Genomic DNA, 6840 nt, shown 5'->3' with positions numbered 1-6840 from the left:
GGCAAAAAGTGATGTGGAAGGACTCACTGACCCCCTCCCTGAGTCCTCGGGACTGACTTCCTTGGAGTATTGCTGCTTTGTGACAACAGTGGGGACCAGCACTGTGAGAGTAAGGACTCACCATGGATCTTAGATTACTACAAGAGTGAGTATATAATAAAAATGCATGTGAGGAAAAAAAAAAAGAGGGAGAGGAAAATCTAAGTTGCAATTTTCCAATATGAAAGAGCTAGTAGTTATGAAACTAGAAATGTGAGGCTTTCATAGCAAAATGGGAACTATGGTTCATAGCCCCCACCCCCCTCCTCAAGAGTGTTTTCAATTGCTTTCTCTGCATTATTGAAAGACTGACCTTCTGTCTTAGGAGGTCCTTTTCCACCCAAAATGTCTAAACACACCAGTTCAAATACATGGTGTCAGCAAAAAATTAAATCCAGGCTGTATATATTTTTTCTCTCACTAGTAAGAGCTGAGCCAGCTGTTCTCATGTGCCTGCTTGGGCCGGGAAGCAAGAAGCACACAAGTATGTGGGAGAGAAGGAGTGGTGTCAAGGTTTGCACATGCCTGCAGATGCTATCACTGGCTTTCAAGTTGTATTGATTGACATGTTAACACTGGAAATGTCACTAAATGATTAAAACTGGAAAAAAAAAGTTTGGGTTATACATGATTCTCTGACTTCTTGCTAGGGAAAAGAATGAACATTAAATTAATCCTATATGCCATTTCATCTCTTGTAAGCTCCGGAAGAGCAATTTACAAAAAAAAAAAAAAGAAAAGAAAAGAAAAAATTATAGCTAGTATTTCTTTCCTCCCCTCCCTTCCTCATTTTTTTCCTTCCCTCCTCCTTTTCTTTCTAATAGAAGCCTAAACAATAAACTTGCTTTCCAAATAAATGATTGTGCTATTTAGTTAAAAAAAAAAAAAGAAGCTGACAAATTTTTTTTTCCCTTAATACAAAACTCCAGTCAGTGACTGAGCTGTTTTCAGTCTGGGGTGTGTTTGTTTTTGACGGGTATGAGTCTGCAGTCCTTTAGCACTGACACTGATATCTGAGACACGTCACTGGAGGCACTAGATAGCGAGAGTCCCAGGCTTGTGGAAGGCTGAAGCATGCGAGGTCGTATCTCCTCTTTGCTTTCTACCAGCCGAGCTCCCCTTCCTGCAATTCTTCTCTAATGTGCTTTTTTGCCCTTTTGTCAAGATTGCTTGCTATCTCAATCCCAAAATATCCATGACCTTGAACAGAACATACATGATTTCTAAAAGGGAAATCGCAGAATCGATGGCAAACTTTTTTTATACATTTTTTCTTCCCAGGGAATAATAGCTATCTTGAAAGAACAACCCAGCACAATGTTATGTATGCTTTATTGGGGAATCAAAATTATAATTTGAGAAAGACTCAGTTAAATCAGCCAATTGACAAATACCAAGTTCACCGCTTCTAGGTTGAGTTAGAAGTTAGATTTCTACCCTTCCCTCCCGACTCCCCCTCTCCTCACATACGAGCCAGTTGTAAAATAAGAAACTTATAAATGCCTATCTCCTCAAGTAAAATCTCAAGGATAGTTTAAATTTCACCAGAAAAGATAGGCAAATCTGATGTGAGAAAGATGAGGTTGCTGCCCACTTAGAAATAAGTAAGGTATCAAACCAGGAGCTGGTCCTAGAAAAGATTTTGAAGTGTGTGTATTTGTGCGTATTTCCCTATTGTTTCTGGTCTGCACTTTCTAACCCACTTGTAACAGCCCCACCCTGCTGCCCAGAGGCTGCACCAGTTTCCTGCACACCACGCAGCCCTCTCCAAAGCTGTTCGCAAGTAGGGATCACAGAAGCTTGCACTCAATGCCACTATTGGCTTAGTCCAAGTAAATTCATTAATCTCATGAGCATATTTTGAAGATGGGTCTTTTCTTTGTGGAATAAAAAGAATTTCCTTTGTTAAATGAACTTAGGCATCCTCACATGGGGTTAGGACTGTAGTGGTGGTACAGGCAGAGAGTTCCCTATACTACTCTCAAGACGGACTTCTAGGATTAGTTTTTAGATCCAGGCCCAGCAATGGCAATGGGTCTGTGTAAACATGTCCCACACAATCTGCATTTGAAAGAATTTTATGTGTTTGTGACGCTTGTACTTTGCAAGCCCCATTTCTGTAGCAAAGTACAAACACCTAGTAAATTGCCTTTTCTTTAAAATAATAATAATAAATCATTTCACAAAAATATTTTTATAGCCGTCAGCCTCACAACAACCTGTGAAGTGGACACAGGTGACCTTGTTTCCCAATTCTACAGATTGTGAAATCAATGCCCAGAGAAGTTGAGGACTGTGTTAAGGGTCAAAGATCCCGAGTATTCTCAGAAGTCTTTCCTTCGCACCAGTGGTTTCCAAACATGACATCAGAATCAGATTCTTAGATCCTACCTCTAAGAGGTCTGCGTAGGCCTGGGAATCTGCACGCTTGTAAAGGGTTCACTAGTGATTCTGGTGCTCAGACAGGTTCACCCTAACCAGGTATTAATAACTAGGCAGGTAAGCAGGGGAAATGTTGACATAGCATGGTGTCTCCTGTGATCATCCCTTCAATTGGTAATGTGTTCAACTGGACGAGGTCCTCAAAAGAACCCAGATGTACAAGGGGTAGAATAGAAATATAAAGAAAGCAGAGAATGCAGATTTGGGGAAGGAGCAGAAAACTGAATATTAATTCCAAATTTCTAGTCTAGAGTTCTGTTTATAAAAACATTAATTCAGATTCCCCCAGTACACCAAAGGAGGAGTCCAGAGTTGCTGCTGACCATGTTGATCCTGTACACAGAGCTATTGTAGAAAAGCTGGGGGAGCCATCCCTTCCAGAAACCCAGAGGGGCACCCTGGAGGACTGAAAGCTCTCCTTTGGTCCACTGTGGAGCCACTTATTATCTGCAGAGCACAGAATGTTCTTCGTGCCAATGTTTTAACCAACATAAAATTTCAAACCAGCTGTTGGCTTGTGTTAGATGTGAAACGCAAAGGTTAATGCTGAGAATAAACAGCACTCAGCAGCAGGAAACCACCTGCAAGATGGCTTTTCCCATCAATGCACAGGATGTCTTTAGTCCCAAGGAGAAATTTGATAAAGAACAAGGGATGTGGCACCAGACAGTCTGGGTTCAAATCGTGGTACCATGACTTAATAGTTTGCAAACTAGATGAGGGTATTTTACCTCTCTGACTCTCAGTTTCTCCATGTCATAGCGTTTTTGTGAAGATTAAATGAGCTAATCTAGACCAGTGGCAGGCACTTAATAAATGTTATTTATTACCTATTACAATTACTATCTTTAGTTCTAAAAGGCAATGAAAGGACAATATAATACCTGATGCTTCAATTTTAACAAGATATATATAATCACCAAATCTGTCAATTAGTGTTCTCTGGTTACAAACACTAGAGATTTACTCTGGCTAACAAAAGCCAAAAAGTGAATTGATTGGAAATCACAGGAGAGGGGCGCCTGGGTGGCTCAGTCGGTTGAGCATCTGACTTCAGCTCAGGTCATGATCTCACGGTTTGTGGGTTTGAGCCCCACATTGGGCTCTGTGCCGATGGCTCGGGGCCTGGAGCCTGCTTCGGATTCTGTGTCTCCCTCTGTCTTTGCTCCTTCCCCGCTCACACTCTGTTTCTCTCTCAAAAATGAATAAAGATTAAAAATTAAAAAAAAAAAAAGGAAATCACAGGAGAGCTCACAGGATACAAAGAAAAGCTGAAGAACCAGGTCTCAGTAAGGACAGAATCCAGGCAGCTATCAAGATTTAGGTGTCAGGTACTAGTTGGCAGTCTCTTCAGGGCCTGGTCCTAGGGATGAATGAGTCATAACATTATTTCAGATGGTATGTTACTCACTTACGGTTTAAATTCCAGAGCATCTATCGGCTGGGTTGGGGGTCATGTGCCCATTCCTTGCCTAGGAGATAATGAGACATTCTAGTTGAAACTCTCACTAAGACTCCAAGGGTAAGTGAGTAAAATCAGGGCACTATTATAAGATGGAGAATCCATGCTAGGCAGGCAAAGAGGGCAGCTGTCCACCATCTTACCATCTGGTTATATTCAAAATGGTCTTTTATACAAAAGTTGGTTGGAATCTATTTCCATTTTGCCACAGATACCAAGATGTGTGTGATAAAGTCCTCTGGCTAGCCCCCAAAGGATGCCAGTTTAATTCACAACGTGACAAAAACATTAATAATATTCTCCAGCTCAAGCTCCCCAAGGATTCTTAAGCTTGACCCTAAATCTAAGACCTTCCCTTTCAACTCTGTGTAAGTATTGAGGAAAACAGGCTGGGGAGCTTATAGACCACATGAAGGTACTGGAGGCTGGCCATATTAATTCCATATTGATATAGCAAGCAAATAATGCCCTTCCGCCCCACAAAGGAGGGGGTAAGCAAGGCTGAATTCTGTGCCTCAATGGAAAAAGTAATAGAAGCTTCCAAAAAATATATATGAAGTTTTCAAAAAACTAAAACTTGACTCATACAAATAAGAAATGAATATATATCAAAGCTTTTGTCCAACTTATTAAGGGAAAAAAAACAGGAAAATGGTAAAACCGGTATACAGAGCATTTTGAGGAAGTGGATATTTCTAAGCATTTTGAGGAAGAGTGTTAGAGTATGATTCTTAGGTTAGATATTAAACTGGTGAATATCTTACAGGAAAATAAAACTATAATCACCATAACCTCTGGGCTGCTTTTTATACCACAGAAATATTTGTATCTCAACTGGAAACAAGTCCATAAATTAAAATGTAACTCTCCAATGTCTGAGCCTTAAGTCAATAGCAAGTACTATGAGCCTCCAACACAGGTGCATTTCCCAAAGATGATTGTGAGGAATCTCTGATGGTGGGTGAGGGCTTGTTAGGCACTACCCTGTATGATGAAGAGGAGACATGATACGCTCTCTTGGCTTTATTTCCAAGTCCAGATAATTTTTCTTAACAAGGGGATCAGCAGAAGGACTCAGCAAAAAAGTGGCAAGGGGTGGGCTCTGACGGTGAGGATATCACAGGTAGAAAAGGTCTCTGCCCAGTGGCAGGTGACAGAAGGGGAGGCCTTCCTTTATACAGGGAGTTCCTATGCCAGGTTTCTTTAAAGAAAAACCACAATTACTATGTGTAGTGGTGACAAGCCACAGTGTGTACTTCATGAATAAAGAAGACACCAACTGGCTTGTGTGGGTTACATATTAGAATAATTTCATTTTTTCAAGATATTTTAGTTGATTAAATATCCTTGGTGTGTGTCTCATGCCACACAATGTTTACTGCCTATTAATGTAATATTTAGGCTTACGTTTCTTTCTAGAAATAGAGAGCATTTTGCTTTCTCAGCTCTTTAGTCTTTGAAATTCCTAAAAATCAATTTTTTGTCTTTTAAGTCCTATGATTCAAGGACAAAGCAGCAGAATTCTAACATTTGTTTTAAAAGCACCATTATAACTTTATTATCCTAAAACAAAAGTGTCTTCATTTTTAGGAAGTCACATTTCTCAGGACATCAAAATGGAATGGATTTTTATTTTCTAGGATTGTTTTCTTCTGCTATTATTTGACACAGGGAATGGATTAGGTGACCTCTATGATCCCTTTACTATAGTCCCAAGATTCTACAGTAACTAGATTTCCCAAATGCTCATATAACATATTTCAGTGACAGGCAGGTCATTGAAAGTTAAACATTGTGGCAAATTTCAGCAATTCATCTTTTAAATTTCCTGTCATTAATACATTTTAAAATTTAAAATATGTGTTAGAACACTTACCATACTCTGCCAACTGAATTATAGGCACCTTAAGAGCTGGAGTCCTGCCATCTTGTCCAAATATAAGTCTAACAAGGTGCTTAGCATATAGTTGCTGTTCAATAAATGTTTCTTTGATTGAATGAGATGAGTATTGTTAAATATCAACAGAGGAAGATTCTGATTGGAAAAATTAGTAAAATTGTGTTGGTCTCTCCAAAACTGAAAAACACTCTGTGAAAATATTTTTAAAACATACCTTTTCCCATTTGAGAATAGTTTATGTTTTATAATATGAAAAAGAAAAAAACAGAAAACAGAATCTTTTGCTATTAATTGCTGTATCACTGGTAAAGCAATGACCCAAATATTATTGACAAGATTAGAAGTCTATAGTATTCATTAAGATGTTTCTTCAGCATCTTTCAGAGTATCTAAATTATTTTTTACTAAGTTTATATCTCATTTCTTTCTGGTCATTATCTGCAACTATCACAAAATAATGAAACTTTTTGTTGTTCTGCTTTTGTTTTTTGTTGCCAAAAAGTAATAAATAATTAATTTCTAACCCTTTGGGTCACCGCTTTTGGAAAAAACTTTTAAACTCTTTTAAGTTATTTAAGTTCTGTTTCAACATGTTCTCAAATGTGCTTTTTGGAGAGCCCTTTCAAAATTAAAAGCAGATGGTGACAAAGTTCTTTGTCAGACACCAAACCATAAAACTGCTGGCAGTCTGCGGTTAGGAAAAATAACAACATCTCATGTTAAAAGCTGACTTCCAGGAAAATTATTCCATTTTGCATGGAAAGAGGCTGCCAGAATTCATGCTGATGGGCACATGCAGTGAAATTGTACTCTCTCTTTTCTTGCTTTTGCAAGGGGGTATAGAGCAGGGAACTGGATAAAATGTATTTTTGGATCTCTAGAAAAGTTCTTAATTCGATCATCCAATAAATGCTATTTCCATCTTTCTAAGACACTGTTCCAGATGCTGGTCATAATTAGTGAACTTGATACACAAGTTCCCAGCCCCAAAGACTTT

Source organism: Neofelis nebulosa, chromosome 2, assembly GCF_028018385.1.
Source record: "Neofelis nebulosa isolate mNeoNeb1 chromosome 2, mNeoNeb1.pri, whole genome shotgun sequence".
NCBI classification, from domain to species: domain Eukaryota; kingdom Metazoa; phylum Chordata; class Mammalia; order Carnivora; family Felidae; genus Neofelis; species Neofelis nebulosa.
This window is presented reverse-complemented; position numbering follows the sequence as displayed.